Genomic DNA, 19,990 nt, shown 5'->3' on the forward strand with positions numbered 1-19,990 from the left:
TTTGATATTTATTTCTTTAATTTATCAATGGGTGAGATTTAGTTCGTTGAATCAATAAACCCGATAAGTTGGGAAATGGTATTACTTATAGTGTGTGTTGTTGATTATAGAAGGAAACTGTGTCCTAGAGATACTAGGTTGATAATGTCCTCAAGAGGAGCTCATAAAGATTGTCATGTTAAACCCTCAGGTGGACTTAGTCCGACATGACAATAAGGTTGAGTGGTACTACTCTTGGACTTAGATATTAATTAAATGAGTTGTCAAGAACTCACTTAATTAGTGGACATTCGATATCTTAAACACAGGAGACTAACACACTCATAATAAGAAGGAGCCCAAAATGTAATTTGGGATTGGTGCGGTAGTTCAATGATAGTTCTCTAGTGGAATGAATTATCATTGATAAAATTAAGTTGTGTGTTCGGGCGAACACGGGATGCTTAATTTTATCGGGAGACCAAACCAATTCCTCCTCTCGGTCCCTATCGTAGCCTCTTATTTATTGAGTTCTATACCCACCTATACCCACCTTCTATACCCACCCAATAGGGGCCGACCAAGCTAGCTTGGGAACCAAGCTAGGGCCGGCCTAGGTATATTATTGGGTGGCCGACCCTAGCTTGAACCCAAGCTAGTAGGGCCGGCCAAATAAAATTAAAAAGAAATTTAATTTTAATTTTTATTATTATGTGGAAGATATATTTTAAAGAGAATTAAAATTAAAATATCTCTTGTAAAAGATCTAAAGATTAAAGAAAGAGATTAGATCTCTTTCCTTATTTGTAGATTGGAGAGATGTTTTATTTTTCTTTAAAAATTATTCACATGTTGATAAAATTAAATTTATAGAAATTTCCTTTTATCAACCATGAAGAGATTTTAAAGAGAAATTTTATTTTTTAAAATTTCAGGAAACAAATTAGGAAGTTTTAATTGTTGATTAAAACTTGTCCTCTTTTGTTTCCAATGATGTGGCCGGCCATCTCAAGTTAATTGGGAAATTTTGTTTTATTTTTCTCAATTAATTCATGTCAAGAAAAATTAAGGAAATTTTATTGTAATTAAATTTCCTAATTTGCCTAGGCCAAGGAATATAAAAGAAGGGGTAGGGGTGCCTTCATGCGACACAACCTCTATTATTTCTCTCCCTCTTTTGTTCCTTGGTGTGGCCGACCATCCTCTTCCTCTCTTCCTCTTGTGGTGGCCGAACCTCTCTCCGTGGCTTGGATACTACTTGGAGAAGAAGAAGAAGAAGGAGAGAAAGCTAGCATCTCTTGGAGCTTGGTTAGTATTTTGGTTTTCTTCTTTGGTGAAGTTCTTCCTTGGCCGAACCTTGCTTGGAGGAGAAGAAGGTGGTTGGTGGTTTCTCATCTCGGTAGATCGTTGCCCACACAACGTCCGAGGTTAGAAGAGGAATACAGTAGAAGATCAAGAGGTTTTTCTACAAGGTATAACTAGTAATTTTTATTTCCGCATCATGCTAGTTATTTATGGAAATAATACCAAATACAAGAGGCTTACGTTCTAGTATTTCGAATATGTTTTTTCGAAGTTGTGTTCTTTTGTTTCTTTCTTTTCCTTGTGATTTGATTGTTCTCTTTGGTTAACCTAAAGTTATTTTAGGAAATTAAATATTAGCTTTCTATTAAAGGTTTTGTCTAGTCGGTGGTGGTTGCTCCCATATCCAAGAAGGCCATGTGCCTCGCCACGTCAGTACTGGGAACCTTTTATGGAAATTAATATTTAATGGAATTAATAACTTAAGGAGACTTGGGTCGAACGTGTTAAGTTCCGCAGGAGATCCAAGTCAAAACCTAAAAGAACAAATAGATTAAGTTTTGGATCAAACGTGTTAAGTTCCGCAGGCGATCCAAAATTTAATTTAAAAGAACACATGGTAGCTAGGAAAAGGTTCAGACCTTTGTACAAAATTTTTGTACAGTGGAACCTATAGGTTTTCTGAGTAGCAACCAACAAGGTCGACCCGACGCCTACTGTTCCCTCTACGGGGAACGCGTCCTCACCTACTCCACTCAGGAGATTTACCTGTTGCCAGTACGATCCTCCAGATCGACTGGACTTTTGCTCGGCATTTGACGCTTCCGGACTTTCTGCTGGACATCCGCTTCCCGGCTAGTCCAGACTTTCACCTGGTTCGCGACACCAGGACTTTTCACCTAGGGTTACCACCCCCTAGGACTTTTGCCTGAAGCCATCGACCTGCCAAGACTTCCCGCATAGGGTTACCACCCCCTATGACCTAGGGTTACCACCCCCTAGGGTTTTTACCTGCCTAACCGCAGCTAGGACTTTTGCCTAAGTATCACTTAGGACTTTCCTGCAAGCTCCATGAACTTTGTTAGATAACACCACCACTTAACTTTGAGCCCTTTGCCATAATCAAAACTCAGGTTCGATCATCTGGTGCTCACTGCACCAACACCTTAGGCATAGAAGGCACCCTCCATGAGCATGGAAGGCGCCTTCGACCAGAAAGTTAGCCTTTGATAGTGGATAAATCTTTATCCACTACACCTCGCTGGAAGCACCCTCCAACCTCTTTGGAGGTGCCTTCAAGACACGGATAAGATTTTTTAAGGGTTATAAAAAGACCCCTAGACTTAGAAAATTAACAACTATTGTAATCACTTTCCTAGTCTTTTTGAGCTTTCATTATGTGTAAAAGACTCTCCGCCTTCAGAGAAGGAGATTCTTAGTGAGCTTTACAACCGCCTTGGATTAACAACCATTTAGGTTGTAACCAAGTAAATAGTGGCCTTTTACGTATTTTTTAAGTTGTTATTTCCATTTATAATTGCCTTACTAATCTGAATCCAAGGATAGAGAAAGGGTTTATTTTTCTATTTCAGGCGATTCAACCCTCTCTTGTCGGCTTTGCTGCACCAACAAGTGGTATCAGAGCCCAACCACCTTAGAAGGATTAACGGCCGAATGAAGCATCAAGATCAAGACGATGGCCGGACCAACGATCTATCCACCAAAATTTGAAGGAGATTTTGCGCCACGAAAGAAATGCATAGAGGTATTCTTTAAAACTGACTTCGAAATTCTACTAATAATTAAATACGGTTTTGTAGATTCAACCCCCCCAAGGAGAATAAAAAGAAGTATATTAGTGGACCAAGAAGGAGCAAACAAACTTCGTAGCAAACGAACGAGCTGAGTTCCACCTACTCATCGTATTTCCTCCCTAGGAAGTAAAACGAATCGGAGATTACGACTTAGCAAAGGAACTTTGGGAGAAGTTCCTGGAATTGCATGAAGGAACTTCCAAAACAAAGCTTGCGAGACGGGACGTGCTCCGGAATCAACTGATGAACCTCCAGATGGAAGAAGGAGAGTCCGTAGCACAACTACATAGAATACTCAAGGAGTTAATCACCGGATTATCAAACCTCAGAGAAATGGTAACGAATCAAGACGCACAAAGGTATGCATTAAATACATTTCCAAGAACACCGGAATGGACATATATAGTAGACTCCTACTATATCTCAAAGGATCTCAAGGTAAGTACACTAGACAATCTCTTTTTCATTTTCAAATTACACGAATTTCGGTGTGTAGGACAAAAGAGACCGAGCCAGAATATTACCCTAAAGGCAAGAATGAACGATTTCGACTCTGAAAATCAGTTGATAAAGACGAAGCTGCCCTAATGGTAAGAAAGTTCAATAAGTTTATTCGATCTAATAAATTTAAATCGCAGACGAATAAGGATTATTGAAGCAAAAGGAAGGTCCACTGTTACAACTGTAATGAAGAACGACACATCAAGGATGAATGCCCTAAAATAAAGAAGAAGGAAAAGGAAAAGTATAAAAGACCAACATCCTATAAACACAAGAACCTGAAGGCCACATAGGATGAATCATCATCCACTGAGTCCGATGTTGAGGCCTTCTTAGGACTAGCCCTAATGGTCAACCATCAAGTAGAAGATGAAACCATTTCAGAGATGAGCACCGATGAAGGGGGAGGGTCATCAGAAGAAAGTAGTGATGAAGGAGGAGCATCAGAATTGAGGTAACATTACGTGCTCTATCTCCCAAGTAGTCTTTTAACTTTATCAAAATTCTTTTTAAAGATTTAGTGAAGTTAGAAAAGAAAAATGCTGAGTTAAAATTGAACTTAGCTAATGTTGGGGACCTTTGGTGGACGGCTATCGGAGGGGTTGAATAGCCCTACACAAATAAAAACAAATACCATTCTCAGACTTTTAAAAGAACACTTGCATATAATTAAATAAAGAACGAAACTAAAAGAAGAGGCTCTTGGATTTGATGTGGTTACAACCAGGGAGGTTGTTAATCCAAGGAATGAATCTCATACTAAAGATCTCCTTCAGGTGGAGAAGCCTCTTACGGTAATGACGTACAAAAAATGAGAAGATAAACTAGACAAGAGAAGCGCACAAGTGTTGTTACAATTTCTTGAATGAATTGAAAAGCTTCTGGACTAAGACTATATTTATAGCCTTGGTCGGGACATCTGGAGGGTTCCAGGTGTCTAGAAGGGGGATAAAGTTTTATCCCCTTCGCAATGGATTACGGTCAAATATGATCCGGTCAAAATCGAGTTCTGGGCGCCCAGAATAGCTCCAGGCGCCCGGACCACTAAAGTCAATGTAGTTGACTTTCAGTCCGGGCCCTTTGCTCCGGTGCTACTCGCCTCGGTCCGAGTTTTATGCTCCGGCTCCGCTTGCTTGGATGATTTCGGCCAACCAAAATAAGGCTCACCCGAACCCAATTTCGGCCTTCTCAAGTAAGCTTCCACTTCGGCTTCTCGTCCCTCAGAATCGTCGCGTGCTTCCTTCTCGTCCGCCAGCGTACTCATCCGGAGCTCTTCGTCCCTCAGACGCACCAAGTCCTTCGGCTCTCTCCTGTACCGACCTTCTCGCTGGCTACATCTCTTGCTCCCCGAGCAATCTTCCGTTTTGACTTCTCGTCCCTCGAAAACACCACACGCTTCCTTCTTGTCCACCAGTGTACTCTTCCGCAGTGCCTCGTCCCTCAGACGCACCGAGCCCGTCGGCTCTCTCCCGTGCCATCATTCTTGCTAGCTGCGTCTTCCACTCAATTTCCTATGCTCCTAAGTTCCTGCTCACTTAGACACAAGGTTAAAATACCACAGGATCTAACTTAACTTGTTTGATCACATTAAAACAACTTGGGGTTCCAACAATCTCCCCCTTTTTGATGTGAGCATCCCAAGTTAAGCTAGCATAAACCAACATAAATTAAGAGTAATAAATTTTGCATGAAAGTGCAAAAATTCGATCTACCTCCCCCTAAACTTAATATTTTCCTTCTTCCCCTTTGATCATATAAAAAATGGGGTATCAAAACAAGTCTAAGGGTTATAACTTTGAAAACTTTGAAAAATTCAAAGATTATTTTTGATATCACCAAAAAGAATTTGCAATAATTTTAGAAATTTTAAACTTTGAAAAATTTCTAAATAAAATTTAAGTAGAAAGAAAATTTCTAAGTTAAAAATTTTGCAAGAGAGATTTCTAAGTTTAGAGAACTTTGAAAAAATTTGAGTAATTTCCCAAAAAAATATTTGAAAAGACTTTTTAATGTATTATCTAATTTCAATTTAATGCTTTATCAGTTAGTCAATTAAACATTTTATTTCAATATTTGGCTTCCAATTTATGGCGAGGTACTAGGCCTTCTTGGTTATTGGATCATCAACCACTTCTAGACAAAGCCGCATTAGGAAATTAAATGTTTAATTTTCTTGCTGAAAGCGCTTAGTTTAAATTAACGTTCAAGTAAGACAAGACTTAGGAACCCAATATAGGTTCCAGCCAACTGGATTAATTAGATATTTCTTAGGGACATATTTCTTTGAAATATTTCTAATTTGTCACTTATTGTATCTAAGGTGCCAATTTAATCCATAAAATTTTCTAATATGTTGATTATTTGAACATGCATGATCTTTTAAAATATCTACTTATATTTTTAAATTATCATTTTCTAATTTCAATTTATCATTTTTTGCTTAATCTTTTAAGATCTTCCGTATCTAAAGTTAATTTCAACTTTTTATTTTCTTTTTCTAGCATGCAACAGTCTTTAGTTAATAACTTTACAAATTTGAACAATTGATCAGGTGGTAGAGATCTGTAATGCCTGAAAATTCTCAAATTAATTTTAGAAATATTCTATTATTTTTCTAGAATTTTAGAATATTTTTATGGAATTTTTTGAGTAGCAGAAGTAGCAAAAATAAATGAGGACGTAAAATAGCCTAAGTGGGAATTGAACCCGAAACCTACTCTACGACTTATAGATAACTCTAGTAACCAAGGGGCCCCAGCAGGGGTGTGTTGAAATAAGAGGAGAACAATTATACTTAAGGTTTGGTTGGGGTGTATTAATCACTTAATATAAATAGGGAAATTAAGTGGAGAGTTGTTATTTTAATCGGCAATTCTCTCCTCCCTCACCCTCACCCGACGCCGTCTCTCCTCTCCCGCACCTCCTCGGCACGCCAAGCCCAAGAGACCTAGGGTTTCATCCCTAGGGTCATAGGAGCACCTCCCGGCGACGTCTCCGATACGAGGACGCTCCCCTCCGCGAGAAGAAAGCATAGATGTAGGAAGATCGTCGAAATGATCCTCTCCTCCGGAAATCTAGCGATCGGATTGTAAGAATATCTAGCGCAGGATGTAAGTAACCCCTCACCTGCAGTATAAGTAGCTAATCGCATGTTTTTATGTCTATAGTTCGCGATTATGTTCATAGTGCAGCCATATGTAGAGTTAGCGCACACCAGGTGCTCCATAAAATGCCTAATACAGTTATATGCTACAGTAGGTGTTTTAATAGTTCAGTTAAATGACTAGATGCATTTTAATTAGCAAACATAGCCTTGCTTCAGTGATATAGGACTACGGTCCAATGGGTGGGCTCCCATAGTCGCCTCTAGGTTCAGATAACCTAGTAAAAAGCAAGATATGATAAACTAGCTATAAATAGTATTTTACTTTATCAGTGGCACTATACTGGACTTCAGTTGTCCTTGGGTTGGGCTCCCACAGTCGTCCCTAGGTTTAGATAACCTAGTAACCCTACTAGATTCGGGACTTGCTACCTCGGGCCTAGTTAGAGATGCGCACACAGTAAGTACAGTTGCCGGGCCCATCAGCAGCATGTTTAGTATTTTTATCTATTTACGAAAATAGTTTTCAAACTTCACAAACCAGATAAGTGAATTCAGATTAGCTTAGTTCAGTTTTCTATTGATATAGCAGATAACTATATAATTAGTTCTTGATTATCATGATTTACATGCTCATATGTCATGTTTTAGCATTTCTAGTATGATTCTCAGCTTGCATATCAGCATAGCATCTTTTAAAGAGCATGATTTCTACAAATGCATGTTTTTGTGAGGTAGATGGTTTCTTACTAAGCTCTCGAGCTTACAGTTGTATTTTCCTTATACTGCAGATAAAGGTAAAGGAAAGATGGAATAGCGGAGGCTGGAGGCAATGCGATGAAGATGTGTGTGTGCAAGGATCTTGGAATGAAGATCTTTGGGAATTAGCAAAGTTAAACTTCAGTATTTTCTTATGTTATTACCTTTCTGCACTTTTAGGATGATAAGCATCAGAAATGGTGAACTTAAGTATTATGTCATGCTTCGACTGCTAATTGTCTTACTAATAGATAGTAAATGTGAGTAATGATATGCCTAGTAGTGATATTATGCTCTGGGTTAGTTCTGAAGGGTCCTGTACGAGTTCGGGTGAGATTTCTGCAGAAATCAGAAACCCAATCGATCAGTTGATCGATTGGAGGAAGTCCCCGCGTACAGAATGCTATGGGATCGATTAGCCGATCGATTGGGAAGCGATCTGTCGCGAACAGAAAGCTGATGAATCGATCAGCTGATCGATCGACCATGGATCGATCAGCCGATCGATCGGGAAATTTGCTCCCGCGAACAGAGAGCTTCTGAATCGATCATTGGATCGATTGGTCATCCTGGATCGATCAGTCGATCGATCCAGAAATTCTTCCGTGCACAGTAGCACGCTAAATCGATCAGTAGATCGATCAGACAACTCCAATCGATCAGCCGATCGATTGGAGTGTCTGATATCAACTGGAAGAGTCTCATTTCAGTTTTTGAACAAATAGAAAGTTTAGGTTCTCTTCCTTAGTATATGCACAACTTCAGAAGTATATAGTGAATAGCAGAGAGTTTTAATTAGTACAATTTTTCTGCAACTTTATAGTTTAGCACAGCATAATGTGACGGTCCGGCCTCGCAGCCTGGTTCAGTAGGAGGCGGGTCGTTACAGAGTGGTATCAGAGCAAGTTCCATACTTCCTCACACACACATCAACATTGAACCTACAGCTTCCAAGTAAAAACACCTCTCACTTTATTTATGTTTTATTTGCTTTCATGTTTATAGATACTAAAGCTTGTTTATATATGATAACATCTAACATGATAACAGTAGTTATGTACCTGTGATTGTATTAGTTATGTATGTCCTTTATTTCTCTAGAAAATGGTACGAGGACGCCCAGCTAGAAAGATACCAGCTACTGAGCCCCAGCATGAGGCAGGCAACTCAGTGCCTCCTCCAGATCTTGCAGCAGTAGTAGCTCAGTTACAGAAACAACTAGCTGAACAGCAACAGGAGATAGCCACCCTAAGGGCTAATCAGCAGAACACTCCCACCGTCACTCCAGAACCGAATTTAGCAACCCCAGTAGTGATAGAAGTTCCACCAGTCCAACCTGCAGTACCAGTAGCCCCAACAGCAGGGGCAAGGAGAGAAGTCTATATGATCCAGTGGCAGAAAATCAAGCCAGAGAATTTCTCAGGCACCAGTGAACCATGAGATGCCCAAGCCTGGTTCAAAACACTGGAGAGTACGATGGAGCTTCTGGACTGGCCAGAACACGAGAAAGTGAAGTGCGCCTCTTTCTGCCTGACAGGGGACGCACGTATGTGGTGGGAGCGAATTAAAGCGAAGCGCCCAGTGAACTAGATGACGTGGGCCGACTTCGATAGAGAATTCTTTGAGGAGTTCTTTCACATGCGGGTCACAAACCGCCACTATGATGAGTTCACTAAATTTCGTCAGGGCAATCTTTCAGTAAAGGAGGCCATGAAGAAATTCAACCGACTGGCTCGTCTATGCCTAGAATTAGTCAACACTGAAAGAGAACGAGTCCGGTTGATGCTCAAGATGCTAAGTCCGGAAATAGCAATGAATGTGGCTAGCGGTGTTCATAGGTCGCAAACCACAGAAGAACTGATAAGTAGTGCTCTGACCACCGAACACTACCAGAACAGCATCAAGCAGCAGAAACAAGCCATCTCAGAGTCGAAAGGCCAAGGAGGTTGAGGTACTCAAAAACACCAGGGCCACAGCTCTAACTGGAAAGGGAACTCCAGTAACAAACGAAAGCCAGGGAGTTACCCAAAAGGAGGACCAGCTAGTAAACAACCTAGTTATCCCAAGTGCGCTACTTGTGGGAAATTCCACCCCGGAGTTTGTCGCAAAGGCACCCACGGATGCTTCGAATGTGGCCAGGAAGGGCATATGGCTAAGCAATGCCCGAACAAGACCAGTCTCCCTCCACCACAGTTGATTCAGTACGGAGGTAACCCAGCACAGTTACATCAGATGCAGACTGCTATAGATAGACCACATATCAGTCAGGGTAGACTAGAAGCCCCTACATCCACGACGAACGCGAGGATCTATTCACTCACCAGAGAGGACGTAGCGAATGCCTCGACAGTTGTTACAGGTCAGATTATTATTTTACAGCAAAGTGCAACTGTCTTATTCGATACTGGAGCAACCCACTCTTATATATCCAGGACATTCGCCGAAAAGCTAGCAATACCTCCTGATGCAGTTAGTGGTCAGTTCCTGACGACACTACCTTCAGGAGAAATTATGGCATCTACACACTGGCTCCGAGCAGTGCCAGTCAGTATAGCAGATAGAGAACTTTTTGGCGATCTGATAGTGTTAGATATGGCTGACTACGACGTCATTTTGGGAATGGACTTTCTGATCAAGTACGGTGCCTCCATAGAGTGTCGTAAACAGAAAGTTGTATTCCAACTCGAAGCAGGAGTGCAGTTTGGGTACATCGGAGAACCAAAGAGAAAGGCCAAGAAGTTTCTCTCAGCTCTGAAAGCACAGAAACTATTGGAGTCAGGATGTACGGGATTCCTAGCACATGTAGTCAATACCAATCAGGACAAGGACCAAAAGCTGGAAGAGGTCCGAGTTGTATGTGACTACCCAGCAGTCTTTCCTGAGGAGTTACCAGGCTTAGCACCAACCAGGGAGATTGAATTTGAGATAGAACTCGTTCCCGGTACAAATCCCATCTCCAAAGCACCCTACCACATAGCTCCAGCAGAACTGAAGGAACTTCAAGAGCAACTACAGGAGCTGCTTGACAAGGGCTTTATACGCTCTAGTCACTCACCATGGGGAGCACCGGTATTGTTCATGAAGAAGAAGGACGGGAGCATGCGCCTGTGTATAGACTACCGAGCACTAACCAAGTCACGATTAAGAACAGGTATCCTCTTCCCAGGATAGATGACCTGTTCGATCAGCTGAAGGGAGCAGCAGTGTTCTCTAAAATAGATCTCAGATCAGGATATCACCAAGTGAGAGTTAAAGAAGGTGATATACCCAAAACGACTTTCAGTACCAAATACGGACATTATGAGTTCGTAGTCATGCCCTTTGGCGTGACAAATGCTCCAGCTACCTTCATGGACCTCATGAACAGAGTATTCAGAGAATACTTAGATAGGTTTGTCATCGTGTTTATCGACGACATTCTCATTTATTCCAAAACTCAGGAAGAACACGCAGAGCACCTGAAGATAGTACTGCAGACCCTTCAGCAGAACCAGCTATACGCCAAGTTCACGAAATGTGAATTCTGGCTAGATCAGGTATCCTTTCTGGGTCACATCATCTCCAAGGATGGTATCATGGTAGACCCCAGTAAGATAGAAGCTGTGAGTAACTGGAAAAGACCTAAAAACGCCAGTGAAATCAGAAGCTTTTTGGGACTAGCTAGCTATTATAGAAAATTTGTAGAGGATTTCTCCAGGATAGCCTCCCCACTGACAGCTCTCACCAGAAAGAATAGAAAATTTTAGTGGACAGAGGATTGCGAGAACAGTTTCATGGAGCTCAAAAGAAGATTGACCAGTGCACCCATTCTGACTCTGCCAGAAAACACAGACAGCTTTAATATTTACAGTGACGTCTCTAAATTGGGATTAGGAGCAGTACTAATGCAAGAAGGTAAGGTGATCGCCTATGCCTCCAGACAACTCAAGGATTATGAGAGGAACTACCCTACTCACGACCTTGAGCTTGCAGCAGTTGTGTTCACCCTCAAACTTTGGAGACATTATTTGTATGGAGCTCAGTGCAGAGTGTATACAGATCATCAGAGTCTGAAGTACTTCTTCACTCAGAAGGATCTGAATATGCGACAGCGCAGATGACTCGAGCTGATCAAAGACTATGACATAGACATCCTCTACTACCCAGGAAAGGCCAATAAGGTGGCAGACACACTTAGCAAGAAGTCCAGTGCTACCTTATTATCCCTAGCAGCCATGTCACCGCCCCTACAAAAGGAGATTGCAGATTTCGGTCTCGAATTAATAGTTGGGCAACTCTCTACTATGACATTAGCGTCTACCCTACTTGATGACATCCAGATAGCTCAGGATCAGGACCCTGAAACTCAGAAAATCAAGCAAGGGTTAGCAGAATCAGAAAGTGGAGAGTTCAGAGTTTCTGATAGTGGGGTGTTATATTTTGGTGACAGACTATATGTTTCGGATCAAGAGGAACTACGGAGGAAGATCCTAGATGAGGCTCACAGGACTCCTTATGGGATGCATCCTGGCTCCACCAAGATGTACCAAGACCTAAAGAAACATTTTTGGTGGCCGGGGATGAAAAGAGACATCACTAGATATGTCAGTACCTATCTGACCTGTCAGAGGGTCAAGGCAGAACACCAGAGACTAGGAGGAGTTTTGCAGCCTATTCAGATCCCAGAATGGAAGTGGGAGGATATCTCCATGTATTTTATAGTGGGACTACCCAGAACCACGAATGGTTTTGATGGCATCTGGGTAGTAGTCGACAGATTGACTAAGTCAGCTCACTTCTTAGCTATCAGGATATCCTACTCTATGGAGCAGCTGGCTCAATTGTATCTCAAGGAGATCGTCAGACTGCATGGAGTTCCACGGACTATCATTTCAGACAGAGACAGTAGATTCACGTCACATTTTTGGGAGTGTGTACAGTCAGCGTTGGGCACCAAGTTGAAATTTAGCACAGCTTTCCATCCTCAGACAGATGGTCAGACGGAGCGGGTAAATCAAGTACTCGAAGATATGCTCTGAGCATGTGCCCTAGACTTCAAGGGAAGTTGGTGCAAATATCTGTGTTTAGCAGAATTTGCATACAACAATAGCTATCAGGCCACTATCGGCATGACACCCTATGAGGTTCTCTATGGGCGGAGGTGTAGATCTCCAATCTGCTGGTATGAGAGTGGTGAACAGAAAGAACTAGAGCTTTAGACAGATTTAGTGGCAGATACCACAGCAGCTATACAGCAGATCCGCCAGAGGATAGAGACAGCTCAGAGCCGCCAGAAAAGCTATGCTGATACACGGCGTTGACCCTTAGAGTTCTCAGTTGGGGATACAGTATTTCTCCTAGTGGCTCCCATGAAGGGAGTGATGCGTTTTGGGAAGAAGGGCAAATTAAGTCCAAGATATGTGGGACCCTATTTTATCACTAGAAGAGTTGGCAAGGTAGCATATGAGCTAGAGCTACCCTAGGAGATGTCAGCTATTCATAATGTATTTCATGTCTCTATGCTGAAGAAGCATATCCCAGATGCCACCCAGGTGATTGAGCCCCAGTCGGTACAAGTCTGCGAAGACCTCAGCTATGATAGTCGACCTATTCAGATAATAGACCGAGCAGTTAAGAAATTACAGAATAAGGAAGTACCATTAGTAAAAGTAATTTGGCAAAATCACACAACAGAAGAGGCAACTTGGGAGACAGAAGCTAGTATGAGACGGAAGTACCCAGAGTTATTCTAAGTTCAAGGACGAACTTTTTATAAGGTATGGGGGATTGTAACGCCCGAAAATTCTCAAATTAATTTTAGAAATATTCTATTATTTTTCTAGAATTTTAGAATATTTTTATGGAATTTTTGGAGTAGCAGAAGTAGTAAAAATAAATAAGGACGTAAAATAGCCTAAGCGGGAATTGAACCCGAGACCTATTAGACTCTACGACTTATAAATAACTCTAGTAACCAAGGGGCCCCAGCAGGGGTGTGCTGAAATAAGAGGAGAACAATTATACTTAAGGTTTGGTTAGGGTGTATTAATCACTTAATATAAATAGGGAAATTAAGTGGAGAGTTGTTATTTTAATCGGCAATTCTCTCCTCCCTCACCCTCACTCGACGCCGCCTCTCCTCTCCCGTGCCTCCTCGGCACGCCAAGCCCAAGAGACCTAGGGTTTCATCCCTAGGGTCGTAGGAGCACCTCCCGGCGATGTCTCCGATATGAGGACGCTCCCCTCCGCGAGAAGAAAGCATAGACGTAGGAAGATCGTCTAAACAATCCTCTCCTCCGGAAATCTAGCGATCGGATTGTAAGAATATCTAGCGCAGGATGTAAGTAACCCCTCACCTGCAGTATAAGTAGCTAATCACATGTTTTTATGTCTATAGTTCGCGATTATGTTCATAGTGCAGCCATATGTAGAGTTAGCGCACATCAGGTGCTCGATAAAATGCCTAATACAGTTATATGCTACAGTAGGTGTTTTAATAGTTCAGTTAAATGCCTAGATGCATTTTAATTAGCAAACATAGCCTTGCTTCAGTGATATAGGACTACGGTCCAATGGATGTGCTCTCATAGTCGCCTCTAGGTTCAGATAACCTAGTTCTAGGTTCAGATAACCTAGTAAAAAGCAAGATATGATAAACTAGCTATAAACAGTATTTTACTTTATCAGTGACACTATACTGGACTTCAGTTGTCCTTGGGTTGGGCTCCCACAGTCGTCCCTAGGTTTAGATAACCTAGTAACCCTACTAGATTCGGGACTTGCTACCTCGGGCCTAGTTAGGGATGCGCGCACAGTAAGTACAGTTGCTGGGCCCATCATCAGCATGTTTAGTATTTTTATCTATTTACGAAAATAGTTTTCAAACTTCACAAACCAGATAAGTGAATTCAGATTAGTTTAGTTCAGTTTTCTATTGATATAGCAGATAACTCTATGTTAGTTCTTGATTGCCATGATTTACATGCTCATATGCCATGTTTTAGCATTTCTAGTATGATTCTCAGCTTGCATATCAACATAGCATCTTTTAAAGAGCATGATTTCTGCAAATGCATGTTTTTGTGAGGTAGATGGTTTCTTACTAAGCTCTCGAGCTTACAGTTGCATTTTCCTTATACTGCAGATAAAGGTAAAGGAAAGATGGAATAGCGGAGGCTGGAGGCAATGCGATGAAGATGTGTGTGTGCAAGGAACTTGGAATGAAGATCTTTGAGAATTAGCAAAGTTAAACTTCAGTATTTTCTTATGTTATTACCTTTTTGCACTTTTAGGATGATAAGCATCAGAAATGGTGAACTTAAGTATTATGCCATGCTTCGACTGCTAATTGTCTTACTAATAGATAGTAAATGTGAGTAATGATATGCCTAGTAGTGATATTATGCTCTGGGTTAGTTCTGAAGGGTCCTGTACGAGTTCGGGTGAGATTTCTGCAGAAATCAGAAACCCAATCGATCAGTTGATCGATTGAGCAGTCCTCAATCGATCAGCCGATCGATTGGAGGAAGTCCCCGCGTACAGAATGCTATGCGATCGATCAACCGATCGATTGGGAAGTGATCTGTCGCGAACAGAAAGCTGATGAATCGATCAGCTGATCGATCGGCCATGGATCGATCAGCCGATCGATCAGGAAATTTGCTCCCGCGAACAGAGAGCTTCTGAATCGATCATTGGATCGATTGGTCATCCTGGATCGATCAGTCAATCGATCCAGAAATTCTTCCGTGCACAGTAGCACGCTAAATCGATCAGTGGATCGATCAGACAACTCCAATCGATCAGCCGATCGATTGGACTGTCTGATATCAACTGGAAGAGTCTCATTTCACTTTTTGAACAAATAGAAAGTTTAGGTTCTCTTCCTTAGTATATGTGCAACTTCAGAAGTGTATAGTGAATAGCAGAGAGTTTTAATTAGTACAGTTTTTCCGCAACTTTATAGTTTAGCATAACATAATGTGACGGTCCGGCCTCGCAGCCTAGTTCAGTAGGAGGCGGGTCGTTACAAGACCGTACCTTACTTACCTTGTCGATCTCTGATCCTCCCCCTGTAGAGCTGCTCTCCTCCGAAGACTCTCCCCCTTTATCGATACTCATCTAGTATAAGCTTGTTGTGTGTTCGGGAAGGAATTCCGCTATAAGGGTTGTCTCGGCAATTTCTTCGGTCTCAGATTCTTCTGACGACGACTCGGTGTCCATCGAGGAGTCGAATTCGGCTTCAATCAATTCTTCGTGGAGTTTCAAGAACTTTTCCCAGAGTTCTTTTGCACTTTGGTAGTTGCCGATTCTGTCAAGATTCTCGACCAGTAGTACACTTATAAGATGATATTTAGCCTTACCGTTTGACATGAAATCGTTGCGCTGCTTTTTGGTCCAGAGGCATTTTTTAATTTCTTCTCCATTCGCATTCTTTGGTGCTTCATAACCATATTTCATTATTAGTAAAATACCAAAATCTGTTTTAAGAAATGCCTCCATTCATCGCTTCCAAAACGCGAACTCCCCCTCGAACGATGGTGGATAGATGTTAGCTCCAACCATCTCATTGCTTCAGTCGACGGTTAGTCTTTTTGAGGCATCCTGGATCTGATACCACTTGTTGAGGACCATTGGTGGTCAGCTGTCGGAGAGGTTGAATAGCCCTACATAAATAAAATCAAATACCCTCCTCGGACTTTTAAAAGAATACTTGCATATAATTAAATAAAGAAAGAAACTAGAAGAAGAGGCTCAAGGATTTGACTTGGTTACAATCGAGAAGGTTGTTAATCTAAGGAATGAATCACACACTAAAGATCTCCTTCAGGCAAAGAAGCCTCTTACAGCAATGACATACAAAAAATGAGAAGCTAAACTAGACAAGAGAAGCACACAATTGTTGTTACAATTTCTTGAATGAATTGAAAAGCTTATGGACCAAGGCTATATTTATAGCCTTGGTTGGGGTGTCTGAAGGGTTCCAGGCGCCTGGAAGGGGGATAAAGTTTTATCCCCTTCGCAACGGATCGCGGTCAAATGCGATTCGATCAAAATCGGGTTCCGAGAGCCCGAAATCGCTCCAGGCGCCCGGACTGGTCCAGGTGCCCGGACCACTAAAGTCAACATAGTTGAATTTTGGTCCGGGCCCTCTGCTCCAGTGTTGCCCGCCTTGGTCCGGGTCTTCCTCTCTGGCTCCGCTCGCTTGGATGATTTCGGCTAACCGAAATAAGTCTCACCCGAACCCAATTTTGGTCTTCTTGAGCAGGCTTCTGCTCCGACTTCTTATCCCTCAGAATCATCGCATGCTTCCTCCTCGTCCGCCAGCATACTCATCTGCAGCTCTTCGTCCCTCGGACGCACCAAGCCCGTCGGCTCTCTCCCGTACCGACCTTCTCGCTGGCTGCGTCTCTTGCTTTGTGAGCAATCTTCCGCTCTGGCTTCTCGTCCCTCGGAAACACCACACGCTTCCTTCTCATTCACCGTTGTACTCTTCCGTAGCGCCTCGTCCCTCAGATGCTCTGAGCCCGTCGGTTCTCTCCCGTGCCATCCTTCTCGCTAGCTGCGTCTTCCGCTCGACTTCCTGTGCTCCTAAGTTTCTGCACACTTAGATACAGAGTTAAAACACCACAGGACCTAACTTAACTTGTTTGATCACATCAAAACAACCTGGAGTTCCAACAACTAAGACATGTCCCTTAGAATTATTTAACAATTTAAAGTTAGAAAATGATAAATTGAAATGCAAATCGAAAGTTTGAAAAAAGGTGCATGCTTAAAACCAAATAACTTTCAAAAATCAGAACTTAAAATTTATAGAAGGTTAAATTGGTACATTAGAAAACATCAGGGATAACTTAGAAGAATTTCCAAAATGTACCCCCTAAATTCTTAGCTAACCAGTAGGAAGGAACCTATTTTGGGTTCTAAAATCATACTTAGATTAACATTTTTCTTTGAATCTAAGACTTTCAGAAAAGTTAAATGTTTAAATTCTTTAAGAGACTTTGTCTAGAAGTGGTTGATGATCCAAGAACCAAGCATGCTTAGTGTATCGCCACAGCCTGTAAGCTAATTGCTGAATTGAATATTTAATTGACAAACTAAAGCTTGTGAAATTAATGAAATACTTTCAATTTTTTGCCAATTATTTGAAAACTTCATAACTTAGAAATTGTTTTGAATTTTAGTTATTTTCTTATTGTACCCTTTTTTGATGTGATCAAAGGGGGAGAAATAGGTACAAGTTTAGGGGGAGTTATAATTTTTTTGAATTCTATTAACTCTATATATTGCAATTTCTTTTATTTACAACTTTATGCTTGAAATATTTGTTTTGTAAATTCTTTTATTTCATCTTGTTCGTTATTACCCTAACTTGAACTTGGGTTATTGTAAATCAAAAAGGAGGAGATTGTTAGACCCCATGGTTATTTTGGTGTGATCAACCAAGTTAAGTTAGGTCTTATTTTGGTTTGATCCTTGTGTCTAAGTGTGCAGGAGCTTAGGATCATAGAAAGTCGAGCGAAAGTCGCATCTAGCGAGAAAGATGGCATGGGAAGGGAGCCAACGGGTTTAGTGCATCCGAGGGATGAGGTGCTATGGAAGAGTACAACGGTGGACGAGAAAAATGTGCATGACGTTCGAGGGACGAGAAGCCGGAGTGAAAGCCTACTTAAGGAGAAGGCTAAAAATTGGATTCGGGTGAGCCCTATTTCGGTTGGCCACAATCACCTAGGTGATCGGAGCAGCAGAAGAGCATATGTAGACTATACTTGCTGCTAGGGGTGTCTTTAAAAGACATTGAAGGCTCCTCCGAGGCGCCCTTGCACCTCTGCAACCTTCAGGCGGGAGGCGCTTTCCATGGGCATAGAAGGCCCTCGATGCGTATGGAAGGCACCTTCGACCAGAAAGTTAGCCGTTGGCAGTGGATAAATCTTTATCCACTACGCTTCGCTGGAGGCGCCCTCCAACCCCTTTGGAGGTGCCTTCAAGGTAGGTATAAGATTTTCTAGGGGCTATAAAAAGACCCCTGGACCTAGGAAATTAACAACAACTATTGTAATCACTTTCCTAGTCTTTTTTGAGCTTTCATTGTGTGTAAAAGACTTCTCTGCCTTAAGAGAAGGAGATTTTTAGTGAGATTTGTAACTACCTTGGATTAACAACCACTTAGGTTGTAACCAAGTAAATAGTGGTCTTTTACTTATTTTTTAAGTTGTTATTTATTTTTATAATTGTCTTACTAATATGAGTTCAAGGATAGAGGAAGGCTTTGCGAGAAATAGAAGCTCTCGCCGAACTTGCGCTAGTAAAAAGTCACCAAGAAGATGAAGATGAACCTGTTAGAGTGTATACTAAAAGCCTAGCTTTTGGTATAAACATTTATCTAGAAATAAGAATCACATTGGTCAAATGTCTACATTTGTGATAAATGTAGTTGTTCAATTAATTTATATTGTAGATAACATGGTGTGTGGTGTCACACACAGAGGATCATGTTATCAGTACCTTATAAATTATAAACAGTAGCTCACGACCAAGATGGAAAGGAACAAACCATTTGAAGGTCGTAGTGTAATTAGGTATTAGTTTATCTTAACTATATAATTACACTAGTACACTTAGAGTGTATTGAGTAGGACCATTAGAGGTCGTTTCTTTTATACTGACTTTATAAAGAAACAAAGACCTCAGTTATTATGGAAGTGTGTGCTCTTAATCCTAATATAATAACAAGCACATATATTTGATATTTATTTCTTTAATTTGTCAATGGGTGAGATTTAGTTCGATGAATCAATAAGCCCGATAAGTTGGGAAATGATATCACTTATAGTGTGTGTTGTTGATTATAGAAGGAAACTGTGTCCTAGAGATACTAGGTTGAGAATGCCCCCAAGAGGAGCTCAAAAGGATTGTCATGTTAAACCCTGCAGGTGGACTTAGTCCGACATGACGATGAAGTTGAGTGGTACTACTCTTGGAGCTAGATATTAATTAAGTGAGTTGTCAGTAACTTACTTAATTAGTGGACATTTTTTTTCTAACTTAACTTGGGTTGTTCACATCGAAAAGGGAGAGATTGTTAGTACTCCAAGGTAGTTTTGATGTGATCAACCATGTCAGGTTAGGCCTTGTTGGTATTTAACTCCTATGTCTAAGTGTGCAGGAACTTAAAAGCACAAGAAGTTGAGCGAAAGATGCATCTAGTGAGAAGGATGGCACGGGAGAGAGCCGATGGTCTCGGTGTGTTCGACGTACGAGGTGTTGTAGAAGAGTATGTTGGCGGACGAGAAGGAGGCGCGCGATATTTTCGAGGGACGAGAAGATGGAGTGGAAGGTTGCTCGAAAAGGTCGGAAAATGAGTTCGGGTGAGCCCTATTCTGGATGGTCGAAATCACCCAAGTGAGCAGAACTGGAGTGGAAGACCCAGACCGAAGCGATCGGAACTGGAGCAGAAGACCCAGACCAAAAGGTCAACTGGAAGTTGACTTCACTGGTCTGAGCACCCGAAATCAAATGTTTATCATTTCGTGATGTGGCTTGTCTC

The sequence above is a fragment of the Zingiber officinale genome, chromosome 6A, assembly GCF_018446385.1.
Source record: "Zingiber officinale cultivar Zhangliang chromosome 6A, Zo_v1.1, whole genome shotgun sequence".
Classification (NCBI taxonomy): Eukaryota; Viridiplantae; Streptophyta; class Magnoliopsida; order Zingiberales; family Zingiberaceae; genus Zingiber; species Zingiber officinale.